This window comes from Cnephaeus nilssonii (assembly GCF_951640355.1).
Source record: "Cnephaeus nilssonii genome assembly, chromosome: 16".
NCBI lineage: Eukaryota > Metazoa > Chordata > Mammalia > Chiroptera > Vespertilionidae > Cnephaeus > Cnephaeus nilssonii.
This window is the reverse complement of record NC_137087.1, coordinates 21,952,389-21,972,333: the sequence shown is the minus strand read 5'-3', so window position 1 is coordinate 21,972,333 and position 19,945 is coordinate 21,952,389. Positions and strand designations below refer to the sequence as shown.

The following is a 19,945-nucleotide window of genomic DNA, read 5'->3' as shown; positions in this document are numbered from 1 at the left end:
GGGAGGGAGGGAGAGAGAGAGAGAGAGAGAGAGAGAGAGAGAGAGAGAAACATGACTTTGTTGTTCTGCTTGGTGCTAAGCAAGAAGATTTATGCATTTATGCATTCATTGCCTCTTGTATGTGCCCTGAGCAGGGATCAAACCTGTAACCCCATAACCTTGGCATACTGCGTGACTGAACTACCCAGCCAGGGCTTGAATTAAACTTCTTTGAAACAATAAATTGTTTGCATTCTTAATCTTGAAACTTTGCTTTAGAGGTATAACAGAGTATAGCTTTCCTCTCAATTTTGACAGGTGATTTCTACCTACTCTCCGTATCTCACAGGGTTGTGGGATTAGATGGTCATTAGAAGCTGAGCCTGGCACAGTTGGTGTGCTTGAAGTCCCAGCTTCTCTGGAAACTGAGGCAGGAGGCTCTCTGGAGCCTGGATGCTGGGCTGTTGTGCCTGCACTAAGTGTGGCAGCAATATGGTGACTTCTAGGAGTTGGGGACCACCAGGTTACCTAAGGGGAAAGGTGAACCAGCCCAGGGCAGAAACAAGCATGTCAAAACTGGTGCTATTGGATGTGGAGAGAGCAGAGCGCCTGAAGAATGGCTCCTTTGTAATAAACACATCCAACAGCAACTTGGGCTTACACCTCACGGGTGGCAGGATACCGTGACCTTCCTCTGATATTACGCCCTATATATAAAACAACAACAACAAAAACAACTGTGCTGATCACCTGTGAATAGCCATGCTAGTCTGGGCAACATAGAGAGATCCCATCTCTTTTGCCCCTCCCTGATTAAGGGGGATCCTGGATTTCCTAATACTCCCTGTGATATATAGACATTGGTCCTCATTATTGCATTTCATGAACCTAAGGTGGTAAAAGTATTGGTTGACTTAGACATTACTTAAAGGATTATATGGAGCTTGGTTAATACTCAAACTTGCTTTTCAGACCTTTAAAACATCTGTCAATTAAGATGTTTTATGATTTTTAGCTCACTCCTTTGAAGTCAATATTTAGTATGGTAGGCGAGATTAAAAGTATTGAGAATTTAGGGTCTGGCTGACTCAAAAGGTTGCATTTGAAAAGAAAGGATGAATGCCATGCTTTCCCGGCAGTCCTCCATTAATATCCCTGTGTAAGGAAATGAGAGTTGTAAGGATTGGTTGGCACTGAGTTTGCTGTTCCTTCCTCTGACAAACAGCAATATAGTGTCGACTAAGTCACCCTTTAAGGACAGGTTCCTGGGGTGGAGATAGAGTGGGCGTCCTTTTCAGAAAACTGGGGAGTCTGACCAGGACTTGTAGAAAAGCTAGGTTGCATTTAATGCAGGTATGTATGTATGATTGATTCCTATTAATGAAATTTCTGTGTCATAGGATATGTATACTTAATTGATAGGTACTGTCAAACTGTCCTCCAAAACGGCCATATCAGGACACACTTCCATCAATGCAATGGGTTTTAAGAGCAGAAAATCCTTCTTTGGGAGTGGTTATTAAAGGCTGGTGGCAAGCTTTATTTCATAGCAGAGGCCCGGTACACAAAACCTGTGCACGGGTGGGGTCCATAGGCCTGACCAGCGATCAAGTCTAATCTGTGGGGCAACCTGCGGGGCAATTGGGGGCCCCCTGGTGGCACCCACCTTGTCCAGCCTGGCGTCACCCACTCGCCAGCCCCGCCCCCCAATCGCCTCGCCGCCTTCTTCACTGGTGTGGTTACTGAGGGGACACCCCACTGGCACCCGCCTTGGCTGGCCTGGGGCTTGCTGGCTCAGGGCAGCTCCTGCATTGAGCATCTGCCCCCTGGTGGTCAGGGCACGTCATAGCTACTGGTCGTGCCACCATTTGGTTGATTTGCATATTAGGCTTTTATTATATAGGATTTTTTTTACTAATTCTCTCCCTTTGAGTGGAACAGAGTCTCAGTATGTTGTTATACTGTAGGCAGATTCTTTCCTTTCTAAAAATTTAATTTATTGGGGTGACATTGGTTAATAAAATTATAAATTTCAGGGGTACAACTCTATAATACCTCTGTGGGCAGATTTTTTTTTTAATTCTTTATTGTTTCAAGTATTACATATAGTATTAAACATGTCTCCTTTTTCCCCCATTGACCTCTCCCTGGCCACCCCCCTCCCGCCGTGGGCAGGTTCTTTTTGCAGTAACCTAGCTTTCCCACATGTGCATTGGTTTCCTAGGGCTGCCATAACAAAGAACCTCGAACTAGTGGCCTAGAGTAACAGAAATGTATTGTCTCACAGTTCTGGAGACCAGGAGTCTGAAGTCAAGGTGATGGCAGAGCCGTGCTCTCTCTGAAGATGCTGGGGAAGCATCTGTTCCAGTTCTTTCTCCTTAGCTTCTGGTAGTTCCTTGGCTTGTATCAGCATAACTCCAGTCTTCACATGCAGTCTCCCTGTGCGCCTACTTATGTCCCAATGTGTCCTCTTTATAAGGACACCAGTCATAATGGATTAGGGGCCCAAGATACTTCAGGATGACCTTAACCAATTACTAGTCGAAATTACAACTCGTCAACCTTTTTCTATTTCATCCTTTTAAAATATATATATATATTTGACGTTTCTTTTATGTACAAAGAGATAGCATTCTATGATAAGATGTCTTGAATGACCCATTCATGGAAGTTCACTTAATCCAGTGGTCGGCAAACCTCGGCTCGCGAGCCACATGCGGCTCTTTGGCCCCTTGAGTGTTCTAACGCCACTTCTTCAAAATAGACTCGCCCAGGCCGAAAACCGACTTCTGCGCATGGGCCACGAAGTTTGAATCGCCCTGTACCTGCGCGCCCGCACGTGGTATTTTGTGGAAGAGCCACACTCAAGGGGCCAAAGAGCCGCATGTGGCTCGCGAGTGCAGTTTGCCGACCACTGACTTAGTCCAACGTAATGAAGCCTAAGTCCTCCGGGTACTGATGGAAACTCTGGTGGCACATGTTGAGGCTGCATTTCCTGATGACACCGTGCTGGTTTGAACAGACGCTGCAAGAAGGAGAACGCTGGCCGAATTTTCTCGGATGGCTCCAGTAGAGTTTCTGGTGACCCATCTTGCTCTCTCTGTAGCAATGAGGAAAATAGTCTATTTCATTCTTGACTTAAATTATTTGTCCAAAAACACTGACTTATTTGACTGAGCCACTTGGACATTTTTTTTTCCCCTCTTCCCCACCCCACCCCCATTGGACATTTGACCAAACATATTTAATTAAGGTGTTTCTAAAGCATTTTATTTCAAATCTTACTGCAATGAATAATCTTCCTTTACTCAAGAATCTTCACAATATGAGGATCGCTCACAATGTTGCCAGTAACTTCAGGTTTTACAAACATACATCTAAAACACTTAGCAGCAATTTCTCCAGCAGAGGGACCTCCCTTGAAAGCTCCTGTTTTGCTAAGAGACATCATTGCCAAAGATGTTCTACCTCAGTGATGGCGAACCTATGACACGCGTGTCAGCACTGACACGTAGCCATTTCTGATGACACGCGGCCGCATGCCGAGGATGAAACATTTGCTGCTCCTGAGGATGAAACATTTGCGACTAGAGTCTTGGAGTTAGTTTTTTCCTCAAAGTGACACACTACCCGAGTTATGCTCAGTTTTTTGGCGAAGTTTGACACACCAAGCTCAAAAGGTTGCCCATCACTGTCTATCTCTAACACGCATCAACAAACTTGCTCTCTTTCCTAAACTCACTACTCCTCTTACATTACATGGTGCATCGGCTCACTTCATGGTCACCCAAAATGGAAAATTCAGTCATCTTTGAGGCCTGCCACTCATTAGTCTTGATTTTCTCATTCTGCTAGATCTGAGCACTTCTACCTCTCCATGTTCTTGGCCACTACTACAGTTGAGGCCTTTATCTCTTACTGGAACAAGTTTAGTGTTCTCTTTATTGTCAGCAAGTATTTATTGCACTTCTACTTTGGGTTGTGCACTGCTGGGGTGGGGGGTGGAGGGGAGATATAGTTGTGAGTGAAGCAGCTAGCAGGGAAGTCAGGATGTTGAACAACAAGCTCTCATTAGCGCAAGTTTAAGTTTTTTCTGAAATCCTGATTCTCCTACTTAAATACATTTAATACCCATCTGCATATGTGGTATATCTCACAAATCAAAAGAAAATAGAGCAAAACTTTTAGTGCCTTCCAATTATAGATGAAGCTATTTGCAATGCAAATCATCAAGTTTATAAATTTAGATGTCAGTGTGTGGTTTACATATATAAACTTGCTCTGGCAAGCAAGTGGACACTATTGTAAAGTTCTGTCGGTGTGAGAAAACACAATATTTTTTAATAGATGAATGACTTTGGCTGTTGGTCATAATCTCCCAAGTGCCGTACACTGCATCTGATTATATAGATACTGATCGATTTCAGAGAGGAAGGGAAAGGGAGAGATAGAAACATCAATGGGGGAGGAAGAATCATTGATTGGCGGCCTCCTGCATGGCTCCCACTGGGGATCAAGTCCACAACCCAGGCGTATGCCCTGATCGGGAATCGAACCGCGACTTCCTGGTTCATTGGTGGACACTCAGCCATGGAGCCACACCGGCTGGCCCATATATTTCATTTAAAAAAAAAAAATTCAGGGGGGTGCAGGAGGTAGCTGATCCATGCTTCTCTCGCATCACAGATGTTTCTATCTCTCTGTCCCTCTTCCTTCCTCTCTCTGAAATCAAGAAAACATTAAAAAAAATAAAATCTTTTAGCCCTAGCTGGAGCCTCAGAGGAGCCTCAGAGGGCAGAGCGTTGGCTTGCGGACTGAAGGGTCCTGGGTTCGATTCTGGTCAAGGGCACATGCCCGGGTTGTGGGCTCAATCCCCAGTGTGGGGAGTGCAGGAGGCAGCCGATCAATGATTCTCTCTCATCATTGATGTTTCTCTCCCTCTCTCTTTCTCTCTGAAATCAATAAAAATATATTTTAAAAAGTATTTCATATTGACATAATTCAGAGTTATTGAAAACTTACCAGAGAAATACAGAGAATTTGGTATGTCTTTCAGCCCAATGATGACATTTTAACATACTACTTTGTCACTCTTTTTTTTACTTTGTTTCTTTATCTCCCCTGTCTCACTGTCTCAACTCTATTTTTTCCCCCAGATCAAATGGAGATGACATGATATTCCTTTATCTCTACACACCAAAGAGTGTATTTCTTAAAAAACAATAGGCTATCACCCCCCCCACACCCCAATAGGGGGCGGGGCTGACCGGCCAACCTGTAGCCCCCTCCCCCAGCCGGCCCCGCCCCCGCTGGGCCCCCATCACCCTGATAGGCCCGCAGCCCCAGCTCCACCCCAGACCGGCACCCCCAACCAATCAGTCGCAGGGCCGGCTGGCCAACCACCCCTAGCTCCTCCCCCAGGCCACTGCTCCCTGGTTGGCACCACCACCCCATTTGGGGGCGTGGTCAGCTGGCCCACCACCCACAGCCCCTCCCCATGTTTGGCCCTGCCCCCAATCAGCCCCCCAACCACAATACTTGGGGCTGGCCAGCCAACCTCCTGCAGCCCCTTTCCCCAGCTGGCCCCACCCCGGATGGTCTCCCCCTTATGGTCCCCGCCACCCTGATCAGCCTGCAGCCCTTCCCTGTGACTGGTCCTGCCTTTAATCTCCCCCCAACCCCAATAGTGTGTGGAGCTGGCTGGCCCTGTCCGCAGTGGGCCCCCACCACCCTGATTGGCCTGCAACCCTCTCCCCACCCAGCCTGCCCCCAATCGCCAACCCCAAAGGCCCGCTCGCCAATCACCCACGGCCCCGCCCCCCAGCCGATCTGGGCGGGCTGGCTAGCCAATGATAGGCCCTAATGTGCCCCGATTGGTGCCAGGCCGGCTGGACCCCACCCGTGCACACATTGGTGCACTGGGCCTCTTGATCTCTTATATTATCAAAATTATTATTTAACCCATAGACTATTCATATTTCCCCTATAAGAGAATGTCCTCTTGGCCTCCTTTAATCTGGAAAAGGTCCTGAAATTTTAAGAACTATATTGAGATATAATTGATACAGAAAAACTGCACATATTTAAAGTATGTAATTTGACAAATATGACATTTGCATGCACTGTGTAACCGTTACCACAATCAGAACCTATGACTGGCAAAAGTTTCTTTGTTCCTACCCCGCCCTGCATCCTGTCGCCTCCATCAAACAATGTCTTTGTCACTATATTCGCATTACCTAGAGTTTGATATAAATGGAATCATACCATGGACTTTTTGTCTTTATTTTTGGCCTAAAGCAGTTCCTCAATTTTTGCCTTTATGACTATGCTACTTTTGCTAAGTGCAGATCATGTATTTTGCCCCTCAAACTTTCACTCCTTAGTTTTAGCATTTACTGGTGACTTTTGCCTAATGGTAATTCTCTATTTCCATCATTTCTTCTAAATGTAACTTTAAGAAGAGCTTTTCCTTCTTGCTTACTATTGAGCATGAATGTGTACGTTTTTTATTATATTCAATAAGTTATCATTTATTTATTTTGATGCTGAAATTGTCCCAAATTTGGCTAGGGAGCTCCTCAGCCATTTTTTGTTGTTGTTTTTCGTTTTTTAAATTGATTTTTGGAGAGAGACAGAGATTGGAGATCAAACCCATAATGTAGGCATGTGCTCTGACCGGGAATCGAACTGTGACATTTTGGTGCATGGGAGGACCCTGCAACAACTGAACCACCCGCTGGGAGTCCTCAACAATTTTTTGAGTAAATTTTTATTTTCTGGCACAATTGGTCCAGGCTTGTCTGCTTTCTGTCCAGCCCCAGAACTGCAGGCAGCTGTTTTTAGTGGAGCATGGTACTTAGAAAGATCTTTTTTTTTTTAGAAAGATCTTGATGATAGATGTGATCATGGTTATTGGAATGTCAGTGCTGTGCTCAAAAGTTAATTAAGTTCGTTCTCTCTCTCATTTTCTGTCTTGCATACTCCCAACATCCTTGCCCTTCATTGTGGTTATACTCTTCATATCAAATTCAGTTTTAATTAATTTATTTCTGTTTATTTTCTACTTCAGGGTTCGCCTATACGTGATGATATTCATGTTCTCTCACTTTTTCTTGCCCTCCTCCTGCCCCAAAAGGTCACCTGGATCACTGGCCGAAGCTGATTGTGAGGAGTGTGTCAGGTTGTTGTTTTACTGAACTCTGGCAGTAGACAGACCTACCCCTCCCACAGGAAGAGGCAGAGGAGCAGGCCCTCCAAGGGAAGCTCCTTCTGAGAGAGCAAGGAATAGTTGTTTAATAATCCTTTTGTTTTGGGGTGGCTCTTTTTGCTTAATACTATGATTATGAGATTATCCATAATGTTGCCTATAGTTATAGACAGTCATTGTCATTTCTAGTACAGTATTCCACTATATATATATATACTAGCCTTTTGCACTCGGATGTCGAGTGTGACTCGACACGGTTAGCATCGGTAGCAGCTCGAGAAAAAAGCAAGCGAGTGCAAAGGGTTAAAGGCCCAGTACATGAAATTTGTGCACTCGTGGGGGTTGTCCCTCAGCCTGGCCTGCACCCTCTCCCAGTCTGGGAGTCCTCGGCAGATGTTCGACTGCTGGCATAGGCCCACCCCCCTGGGCCTATGTCGGACATCCTTAGCACTGCCACAGAGGCAGGAGAGGCGCTCGCCACCGCCGCTGTGCTCTGCACTCTGCAGTCCTGAGCCAGGCTCAGGGCTTCTGGCTGAGCGGGCTCCCCCTGTGGGAGCGCACTGACCACCAAGGGGCAGCTCCTGCGTTGAGCTTCTGCATCCTGGTGGTCAGTGCATGTCATAGCGATCGGTCCTTCTTCTGTTCAGTCGATTTGCATATTAGCCGTTTATGATGTAGGATATCATAGTACATGCTGTTAATGAATAGTAATACTACTGTGAACATTATCATAAATGTCTGGTGAATACATGTTTGCATTCTATTGAGTATATTTCTATGGGTGGAATTTCTTGGTTATAGAATATGCATAGTTTAGCTTTTGTATATATTAGCAAACAGCTGTAGTTCTGATTATGACTCTGATCGGAGGTGTTTGAGAGTTCACTTGCTCCACATGCTTGACAACACTTGCTATTTTGTTGTTTTATTTTAATAATTTTGTTGAGTGTGTAGTTGCATCACTACACTGCATTTCCTTGATGTCTAATGAAATTGAGCTATTTGTCATATGCTTGTTAGCTATTTAGATCATCTTTGAAGTGCCTGTCTTTTGTCTATTTTTAAATTGGGTTCTTCTGCCTATTTATGTTTGTATCTTTTAAAAATATTTATTTATTTATTCATTTATTTTCTTTTTCAAACCCTTGGGGTTGACTTTCCATAGATCACAGTGAAGGATGCCTTTTTTATTTTTGATTTATGAGTTCATTAAGATTTGTTGATAAAAGTTCTTTGGTGAATAATTATGGATATCTTTACCTATAGATTGTGAGAACCCCTTTCACATCCCGAGTGATTCAGGGTTCCGGTTCAGGGTTTGGGTTCTGGAGAAGGCCGCACACAAATGAAAAGAAACTAGAAAAGTATTAATTTGGGAATATTGGGGGCCAGGCGGGAGCCCACCTCTAGTGGGAGGACTGCCGCCTTGCTTTGGCCTTGCCATCCCTTTTATTCGGGTTTGGGATACACCCATTGCCCTAAGGCAGGTAATTCCAGTAACAGGCAGATTATCTTATCAGTAAGGATTTACATGATTATTTGGTGGGGAAGTTGCCTCAGTTACCATTGTCTTAATTAGATAGAAGTGGTTGGCTCTGACCTTTCAGAGCTTAAAGGTTGACCAGCCTTCCACATCGTTCTATTAGTGAGACAGCCATCGGTTTCCGGGATCAGATGTACAATATATCTGGACTTGACTTTCCTCTCTAAAATCAATAAAAAAATATTTTTTTAAAAAAAGTTTTACGCCCTAGCTGGTTTGGCTTTGTAGATGGAGCATCAGCCTGTGGACTGAAGGGTCTCTTGTTCAATTCCAGTCAAGGGCACATGCCCAGGTTGTGGGCTTGATCCCCAGTAGGTGGCATGCAGGAGGCAGCCGATCAATGATTGTTATTCATAATTGATGTTTCCATCTCTTTCTCCCTCTCCCTTCCTCTCAGAAATTAATAAAGATATATTTTTTAAGAAGTTTTAATTTGTAAATCTCTACCAAAATACCTTGTTAAGATTTTTTATTATGTTGAATGTATACATTAATTTGGAGAGATTAATGTTTTTACAATATTGAATCTTCCGTGGTATATGCACTTTATAGTTTTTAAATAACTAGTTAATTAACAAATTAATTTTAAATTGAAGTATAATTGATACATAAATCATGGCATATTTTTATTTATGTGTTTTTAATTTTTTTCAATATTTTCAATATACTTTTATTGTTTTCATAGAGAAATGGAGGAGAGTGAGATAGAAACATCAATGATGACAGAGAATCATTGATTGGCTGCCTCCTGCATGCCCCTTACTGGGGATCCAATCCACAACCTAGGGCCTGCTTGACCAGCAATTGAACTCCTGGTTCATAGGTCAACACTCAACCACTGAGCTATGCAGGTGGGGGGCAATAAATTTGGTAATTTATTGTTAGTGTTTAGATGAAACCTAACTGTTAGAATTTTTTTCCCCCTATAAAATATACTTAGCCCCTTAAAAGGCATATGCCATTTAGCAAAATGTTAACTACTAATGTCAGGGAGAAGTAAATATAGTACAGTATTTTACTTATTTTTTTGGGTCATGAATTGCATTTTTGTCTCTCACAATAATTGAATTTCTTTTCATTGTACAACAAGGTGGTTAGTTTTCCAAAAGATATCCAAAAGATATCTAGCAATATCTTTTGGCCAAGAGATAAAATGTTATTTTTCTGCCAAGCTTATTTCAGAAATGCAGATAATTAAAACCACTAACTCTATAACTCATAGTCATCTAGGAATTTGGTCTTAGCTATGGATTCCTCGTGTATATTTGTAATTTAGTATTTTGAGACATGTACATTCCCCTATTGTTAAATAGTGATAGAAGTAAAGCGGTGGGGATGGGGGAGGTTTTTTAAAGATCTAGAAAGGAGATGCTTTGGCCAGGATACACTTTCACAAATAATTTTTGGTATGCACTAATGGAAGAAAACAAAACATAGTTTTTGTACTTTTGCTTTTGAGGGTGGGATATTGCATTCTGTATCTCTAGGTTGATGTTTGGGTATAATGTAACACATCTAATTAACATTAATTGAATAACTAAACCGAGCAGTTTTTTTGGCAAAGTGAAACCATCTCTCAGATTTATTCTAGTTGATTTTCCCCTAAACTATGAAAGGGTTATTCTATGTATGGTTAAACAGCCGTGTATTAAATAATACTGTAAAGTATGGTGTTTATTACCATGCTATCGTCTTAGCTACTGCAAATGACACCCGGGGAAATAGTAGTACCTACTTATGTTTATGCTTGAAAAGCTGAAAGTATGATACAAACGGAACCACTGCCTGTCCACCATCTATGGGTCATGTGACGACAGTCTAGTTCCAGATATGTTATTTCAGAATTGGTTGACATATGTGTCTTATTTGGTCCATTTCAGTGAGAGAAGGGATGGCCGGCCTGCCTTGGCCACTGCTTTTCTTAGCGTTTTCAAGCAGCCGTATCTCCTTTTGGCATATGCGGCAGATGGCATATGGAACCCATTTTGGCTACCAACTCCTTCAATTGAGGGCAGATGTTCTATGTCCTGAACTATGCCTTTATGGAATCTCTTTGGATCAATTCTGAGACTTCAGTAGCATACCTAACCGCAGAACTGATCATAAAGGGGGGAAAAAAAAAAAAGCCTTTGGGGTCTAGGATCCTTGCCTGTGTAAATCCCAAGTATGTTAAAACCCCGTGCTGATCTTGACTGATTCTTACCCGTGGGTGTTAATTTCTGGAATCTTGTTACTAGGGTTCAAATCTTACCTTGCCGTTTTGTGTGTATCAGCTTATCTAGGAAATAAATGTGTGAAACTGGTGCGCTAATGCTGTGATGTAGTGTCGTCAGCATCATCCAAGTTATGTGAGTATGTAATAATAAGCACCATAGTGTGGTTCATGTTTATTTTGCTGTGGAGTTTAATTCCACAAACCAGTTAGGGCAGCATTTCTATTTGTAATTCGAAATTTGTAAAGGTTTAAAAATAGGTGTATAAATGAACATAATCGACTAAATTGTTTTTTTTGTTTTTTAATGCTGGATGCTTCAGTCTCATAACATTTTTTATATGGTAAAAAAAATTTGTTTGTTTTTTTATATAAATCTGGGTTCCCATGTCAGATTATTTCCTCAACACTGGAATCAGTCTTTTATTTCAAACTAAAAGTATTAGCATAACCAAAATACTTAGTTAGCATTTCCTAAAGGATTTCTAAATCTTTTTCACTTTTGGAAACCTAATGTTTGTGGTACAGGTATTTTTTTTTTTTTTTTTTTTTTTAGAAAGTCAGGTCCACTTCCTTTTCCCAAAATCAGAAACTAGAGTTTAATTACATTCTTTTTGGTTCACACATCTTAATACTCTTTCTCAAAAATGGGGATTGAGCTGGCATATCAGCATAGCTTCTAACTAATGACTGGATACTGGCCACCTCAGATTAAGTACTTGGTGTATTTTTAGCTACCATGGAAAAAAAATTTAAATTTTTCTATTATTATATTAGTGCTTTAGTCTTGCAAAACTTTCCACATATTTTTGGTCACTAGACAAGAATTCCGAAGACAAATTTGATCCTACTTTCAATGATCCCAACACTCGTCTTTCTTTTTTTTTTTTTTTGTATTTCAGGGATGTTCAGATTGAACAGATTGTTATATTTTTAAAAATATGTTTTCATTGTGTGTGTGTGTTTTTTTTTTTTTTTTTTTTAAGAGAGAGGAAGAGGAAGGGAGAGGGAGAGAGAGAAAAAGGAGAAGAAAAAAAAACACCCCACATTAATGTGAGAGCGGAACATCAAACAGTTGGCCCCCTCACATATCCTGACCAGGAATCACACCCGAAACCTGGGCATGTTCCTTGACCAGGAATTGAATTGGCTGCCTTTTGGTGTGTGGGACGATGCTCAACCAACTGAGCCACCCTTTCCAGGGTCCAACACTCATCTTTCGTATGATGCTTCAGAAATCATAAAAATAGAATTTCTACATCAGAGTTTTTTTAATCTGGATGGGCTGCCGTGCTCCCTTGATCCCGTCTCCACATAATTTATATGCAACAAGTTGTTTTTATATGCATTTTTTTTTGAAAGATGGTTCATAGCTTATCATCTCGAAATTACATGCAACCTGTTTTTATATGCATTTTTCTGGAGAGATGGTTTTATTAGCTTTTATTAGAATTTACAGAAATGTAAGTCACGGCTTCTACTCCCCAATACAAAACCCAGTAAAAGAACCACACCACATTTTTTTTTAAGACTTCGAAGGAATGAAATTGACAACTGTTCCTATGGTTAAGTAAAAAAACCATTATACTGAGAATTTGGATATTTCCTTATGTGCTTATCGGTGTGAGAATGGGTCTGTTTGTCACAGAGCGATGCTCAGAAGAGATGTTCATACAGGGTCAGGCAGAGTGCCTGCTACATAGTAAGTTCTTAAACATGGTAGTTATTGTTGCCTCGGTGAAGGGATTTGCATATTACTCTTACCCTTTCCCCTCCTGCCCCTTGGTTCATGTTATTTAGAGGAAAGCAACTGAAGTCCTCAGACGTGGCCATCAAAATGCAAAAGCATGCTTTCCTGCGGGAGAAGATGTGTTATTAATGAATTGGTTTCGCTGTTCCCATGTGCTAGAGAATTATGGTTGTGGTTTCCAGCCAGACGCCGATGCCACAGCTATTTTCTTGTCCTTGCATAATGAGAGGGTTTTGGTGTTTCTGCTGTATTCTACACATTTACGCTATACAGCTTATTTTCATATCACATTTCATATGCGACACCATTCTGTGGTGAGTTTTCTGCTAAAGAGCAAAAGTAGGAAGAATCAAGGCGGGAGGAAGTGGGAGGACCAGACAGGGGAAGCCCCGAGATCACCCCAGCCGTGGAATTTTGGATGGAGTTGATAGTTTAGATTTAGAGAGAAAAGCGTCTGTTCGTTTCTTCTATAGTTGCAGGGGTAAGACCTTATTTGAAAGTTAATGCAGAATTTCAGGGAGATTTGTCTACGAGGCAACATAGAAATTAAATTACCTTCTTTATTCACCTGATTCCATTTTCCAGGGACCCTTCCAGTGCACTATGAGATGTTAAAATCAATAAAATCAGGAACACTAAACAATAATGTTTAACTTTTCTCTCTCTCTTTTTTATTTTTTGGTAATCTCCAACCAAAGGTATTTTTTTCGTTGACTTTTAGAGAGAATAGAAGGAAGGGAGAGAAAGCAGGCGGGAGGGTGGGGGAGGGAGGAGGGAGTGGGTGGAGAAGAGAGGGGAGGGGAGAAGGAGAGAAACATCAATGTGAGAGAGACACATCAATTGATGTCTCTAGCACATGACCCACCAGGGCTGGGGATCAAATCACCTGCAACCCAGGTACATGTCCTTGACCTGTCCTTGACCAGGAATTGATCCCTAGACCCTTTGGTGCACAGCTTACACTCTAACCACTGAACACCACTGGCCAGGCCTCCCTCTGTCTCTTTTTAAAATATTTTTTAATATATATTTTTATTGCCCTAGCTGGTTTGGCCTGGTGGATAGCACGTCAGCTTGCGGACTGAAGGGTCCCAGATTCGATTTCCATCAAGGGCACATACCCAGGAGGCAACTAATTGATGATTCCCTCTCATCATTGATGTTTCTAACTCTCTCCCTCTCCTTTCCTCTCTGAAATCAATGAAACATCAACGATGAGCGAATCATTGATCAGCTGCCTCCTGCACACCCCACACTGGGAACGAGCCCACAACCCAGGCATGTGCCCTAACTAGGAATCGAACTGTGACCTCCTCGTTTATAGGTAGATGCTCAACCACTGAGCCATGGCGGCCTGGCGAAATCCAGTGCAATTGAGCAGTCATTCTTAATTCTTCCTTCTCTAGCTCCTGGCAACCATTAATATGTTTTTGTCTTTATGGATTTGCCTTTTCTAGACATTTCTTAGAAATGGAATCATACAATACTTTATCTTGGGTCCCTCACTTAGCATAATGTTTTCAAGGTTCATCCATGTCGTAGCATGTGTCAGTACTTCGTTCAAAGTTCTGGAGTCTGGGAAGTTCAGCTTTAAGATGCCAGCATGGCCCTAGGTGGTTTGGCTCAGTGGAGAGAGCGTTGGCCTGTGGACTGAAGGGTTCTGGGTTCGATCCCAGTAAAGGGCACATGCCCAGGTTGCCGGCTTCATCCCCAGTGTGCGGCATGCAGTGCAGGAGGCAGCCAATCAATGATTTCTCATCATTGATGTTTCTGTCTCTCTTCATCTCCCTTCCTCTCTGAAATCAATAAAAATATATCCTATATAATAAAACCCTAATATGCAAATTGACTGAACAGTGGAATGACCTGTCTCTATGACGTGCACTGACCACCAGGGGGCAGATGCTCGATTGAAGAGCTACTCCCTGGTGGTCAGTGCGCTCCAGCTGGGCTAGCCTGGCTAACAGCTGGCGAGCTCAGCAGGTGTTCTGGGAGCCTCTCCCTCTGCTTCAGGCGGGTGGGCAGGCGGTAAGGAGCGAGGGGTCCTGAACTGTGAGAGGGATTTGAGGGTGGGATGGGGAGGGGGCCTAAGCCTGCAGACAGACATCCCCTCAGCGCTCCCGGACTATGAGAGGGCCTGGACTACCAGAGGGTGTAGGCCGGGCTGAGGGACCCCCCACCCTCCAGTGTATGAGTGTTGTGCACTGGGCCTCTAGCATATATATATATAAAAAAAAGATGCCAGCATGGTCAAATTCTGGTCAAATTCCTCACCCTGGTTCATAGCTTGCTCCTTCTCAGTGTCCTCCCATGCTAAAAGAGGCTAGGGATCTCTCTGGAGCTTTTTTTATGAGGCACTAATTCCATTCATGGAGTTTCCCCCCTCATGACTTAAGCGCCTCCAAAAGCTCCACCTCCTAATAGCATCACATTGGGTATTAGGATTTTAGCATATGAATTTTAGGCGGACACAAACACTCAGACATTAGCAAAGTCCTTTGCTCATTTTAAAATTGGGTTGTCTTTTTAAAAAAAATATATTTTATTGATTTTTTACAGAGAGGAAGGGAGAGGGATAGAGAGTTAGAAACATCGATGAGAGAGAAACATCAATCAGCTGCCTCCTGCACACCCCCTACTGGGGATGTGCCTGCAACCAAGGTACATGCCCTTGATCGGAATCGGACCCAGGACCCTTGAGTCCGCAGGCCGACACTCTATCCACTGAGCCAAACCGGTTAGGGCGGGTTGTCTTTTTGTTGAGCTGCAAATATTCTTTTTGGGTTGTGGATACTAGACCCCTATTAGATATGATTTACAAACATTTTGTCTCTGAAAGTTGTCTTTTCACTCTTTCGTTATGTCCTTTGAGACACAAAACTTTTCCATTGTGATGAAATCTATTTTATCTATTCTTTCTTTGATTGCGGTGCTTAACCTTTCTTTTTGTTTTCTAAAGTTATAGTTGCACGTTTCTTTTTACTATGTAGAAGCTTCCAGGGCTCCCGTGAAGAGCCTAGAATTTTTTTCTTGGCCTTCATTTCCCTCCTTATGTAGTGCCTGGCATTTGGGTAGATATCAAACACATACATATTGGTTGAATGGAATGATAATGATTAACGATATGGAACTGGTGTGAGGTAAACATTGGTAACTGAAAGAATTAATAAAAACTATCATGTATTGAGTGCATTACCCAGTACTGGTATTAAGCACTGGCATGCTCATTGTTTCATTTAATTCTTATAATAATGGTATGAAAAATGCATTCTTTCATTGTTGGCTTTTGAAATTACCAATTATAAAAATTTAAGGATGGAACAAAAAAGTAACATTTCATACTGGAATGGTAGAGAATTAAAGGCTGATTGTATCTCTTCATGTGCATGATCAGCGAACCAGCCTGTTACCTAAGTGGTAACGTATCTATTTTTATGCTTTTCTCCCCATAGCCCTCTTCACAGCCACGCTGGTGTGTGACTTTCAATAGCCACAGTGCTCCCAGTGTCCTTGCACATGTTGCCTTTGTCTGGGACACAGACCTTTCTCTCTCCCTCTATATTTCAGCAAATCCTGCTTATCTACCCTTAGGTTTCAGTGGAAATGCCACTTCCCCTTGGAAGCCATCTCTGTCCACTGTAGCTTTCTGGGCTCATCCACATTCTATACCACATCAGGATTGTCTGTTTCTGTCTATCCTGAGATGGTAGGTTCCAGCAGACAGGCCCAATAGTAGGTCTGTACGTTGTGGGTGCTCAACATTTATTAAGTTGTTGTAAAGGTTTTTGGTTATTAAATGGGGGAAGTCCATTTTAAAGAAATACATTAACATACCCTGGCTCCTGTGGCTCAGTTGGTTGAGCATCATCCCCTGCACCAAAAGGTCACCGGTTCGATTCCTAGTCCATTGGAAAACACAGCTATTTACATTACGATCCATAACAGTAGCAAAATTACAGTTATGAAGTAGCAACGAAAATAATTTTATGGTTGGGGGTCACCACAACATGAGGAACTGTATTAAAGGGTCGTGGCATTAAAAAGGTTGAGAACCACGGCTTTAGAGGGAAAAAGAGCTGCTGAAGATAAGCCTCAGGGAAGGAAACTGGGTGGTGGGAGGGAAGCCAGGGAAGGCTGTCAAAGGGGATCAACAGCCCTCACCCAGACTAGTGTTACTTGATCCAATCTGTGAGGGACTTCTCTAGTGTTAGTCCTCCAGGTTCCTATGTCTCATAAGAAATAAACTAAAATAACTTAAAATCTCCAATTGAATTGTGAAAAGTGTAAGCCATCTTTTCCTTATTCTTATTGATCAGAAGTTTACAATATGGTACTTGGAATATCTTTATGATTTTGTCACTGTAAAACCTGTAACTCGCCCCTCTTCCTCAAACACACACACACACACACACACACACACACACACACACACACACACACACAATACACCAGAAGAGAAATATACAAGGATTTCATGGGAGAGGAGAGTGGCTAATATTGGAAGGATTTCTTGCTGCAAAGATGTCAATTTTGAGGAAGAGTGAATGAACTTGAGATGACTTTAGAAAACCCCTCCTAGGCAGTGTTTGTATGTCTAGTTTCTTGTGGGTACAGAATTGCTTATGCTTAGGAAGAGAAATACAATTTTGAAATTATTAATAAATTTACCTCATAGGGAACAAAACATTTTTTTACAAAAAGCACACCTAATGTTATGTTGATTTAAAACACCAATCTTGTAAAAATATGAGTTATTTCTCTATCCTAAAAATGAAGCATGTGGTTTGAAGACACATCTGGGGGTTTTTTGTTTTTTGTTTTTTTTAATTCAATTACAGTTTACATTCAATATTATATTTTATTAGTTTCAGGTGTATGGTATAGTGGTTAATCATAATACTTAACGAAGGATTCCCTCTGAAGACAGTTCTGTTAAGCTTATTTTGGGATATTTACAAATATCTATTGCTGGATATTGAAAATGAAGACCAGTTGTATAGACAGCAGCCTAGATGGTTAGAACTACGCTCAAGTCAAGTTCTATCTTGTTGTGTAGCCTGAGATAAGTAATTACCTCTTTGGGCCTTAGTTTATCTATAAAATAAAGTAGTAGTTAGGCTGCCTTTTCTGATTTTTTAAAATTTTAGTTCTGCCGAAACCGGTTTGGCTCAGTGGATAGAGCGTTGGCCTGCGGACTCAAGGGTCCCGGGTTCGATTCCGGTCAAGGGCATGTACCTTGGTTGCGGGCACATCCCCAGTAGGGGGTGTGCAAGAGGCAGCTGATCGATGTTTCTCTCTCATCAATGTTTCTAACTCTCTATCCCTCTCTCTTCCTCTCTGTAAAAAATCAATAAAAATATATTTTAAAAAAAAGAGAATTCAGTTTAAAAAAAATTTTAGTTCTATTATAAATCATTGATTTTTAAGAGAAAAGAGATCTCATTTTGTAATATTTTGAAGGATCTCATACACTTGTGTTATTACAAAATTGAACATCAACTCATGCAATTTAATAATCATAATCCATTGTGGGGAAAGCAAATAGATCTAAGTGAAAAAATAAGCTCTGAATAAGTAAGACTATATAACACAAGGTTTCTTAGTTTCTAATTTGTTGTTCTTGCAACAGGATCTAGTTGTATGAACTTTGCCCTAAATAATAATAAGAGAATGGCTCTCTTGACGTCCACTTTCTCGGCTCGAATTCTCTCCCTCAAAGTTCACTGTTACGTAAGCCCTTAGCTGAGCCTGTCAACTCTTTAAGTTCAGTATAGTTTTTAGAACAGATGGGCACAACCGAAAGAGGTTACCCTTCTTTTCTGTATTCAAACACGTGCAGATCTTCCTGGTGCAGTATCAGTTGGATATTTGGAGTTAGTGTGAGCTCTGGTCACTTTCATTAACCCTTGCATTTAGCTGGGTTGAATTTTGTCATAATTCAGTAATTCATTTTATGGAACACTGCACACAGACCTTCGATGTTTGCTTAGGCTGCTAAGGACAATGTTGTATGGCTTCCTGAGTATCTCATGACTGTCCACGGGGCTTTAAAAAATGACCTTCTCACCAGTGTGTACACCTAACACTAGGAGCCTGGTTTTACTTTATTTTATTGAGGCAAACATATGGATTACATAGGTAATAGATTGATTTTAAATATGTAACTATATCTTAATATATCATGGCCACTCTACTAAGTATTGAGTAATCAACCTGGGAAAATGTTGATGCTTTAAAAAATTATATTTAAATATTGCTGGGCTGAACAACAACAACAACAAAAAGTAAAGGAAAAAGAAATGCAGGGCTGCTCTAGCTAGTTTGACTCAGTTTGACTGAAGGGTCCTGGGTTCGATTCTGGTCAAGGGCCCGGACCACGGCTGTGGGCTCAATCTCTGGCCCTGAGTCAGGGCGCATGGGAAAGGCAACCAATATTAAATATTTTGACATTCATTGACAGAAATAAGATCTCTCTCACATCCATGCTTTTCTTATTCCCCCCCCCCCCCCTTCCACTCTCTCTAAATAAAATGATCAATGGAAAAAAATTCTCAGGTAAGGATTACAAAAAAGAAAGAAATGCAGGGTTTATCCTTGTATGCATTATTGGTGGGAATGTAATAGTATAGTTGCTATAGAAAATGGTTTGTGCACTAGCCGGTTTGGCTCTATGGATAGAGTGTCAGCCTGCAGACTGAAGGGTTCCAGGTTCGATTCCAGTCAAGGGCACATGCCTGGATTGTGGGCTTGATTCCCAGTAGGGGTTGTGCAGAAGGCAGCTAATCAATGATTCTCTCATCAGTGATGTTTTTCTCTCGATCCCTCTCCCTTCCTCTCTGAAATCAATAAAAAAAATATTTTTAGCCCTGTCCGATTTGGCTCAGTGGATAGAGCCTTGGCCTGTGGACTGAAGGGTCCCAGGTTCGATTCCGGTCAAGGGCATATACCTTGGTTGCAGGCACCTCCCCAGTAGGAGGTGTGCAGGAGGCAGCTGATCGATGTTTCTCTCTCATCGATGTTTCTAACTCTCTATCCTTCTCCCTTCCTCTCTGTAAAAAAGCAATAAAATATATTTAAAAATAAACAAAAAACCCACACAAAATATTTTTAAAAAAGAAAAAGAAAATGGTTTGTCAGTTCTGGGAAAAGTTAAACAGAATTATGATCCAGTAATTCCATTTCATGTATCTGCTTAAAAGAAGTGAAAATAAGGACTCAAATAGATACTTGTACACCCAATTTCAGTGGTCA

General features: G+C 41.8%; 1 protein-coding gene across 1 annotated transcript in view; it reads left to right on the top strand.

Annotated features, from left to right (window-relative positions):
* The window catches only part of TET1 (tet methylcytosine dioxygenase 1), a 113,044-nt gene that overhangs the window by 10,988 nt on the left and 82,111 nt on the right, over positions 1-19,945 (top strand). The gene's annotated exons all lie outside the window — the stretch shown is intronic.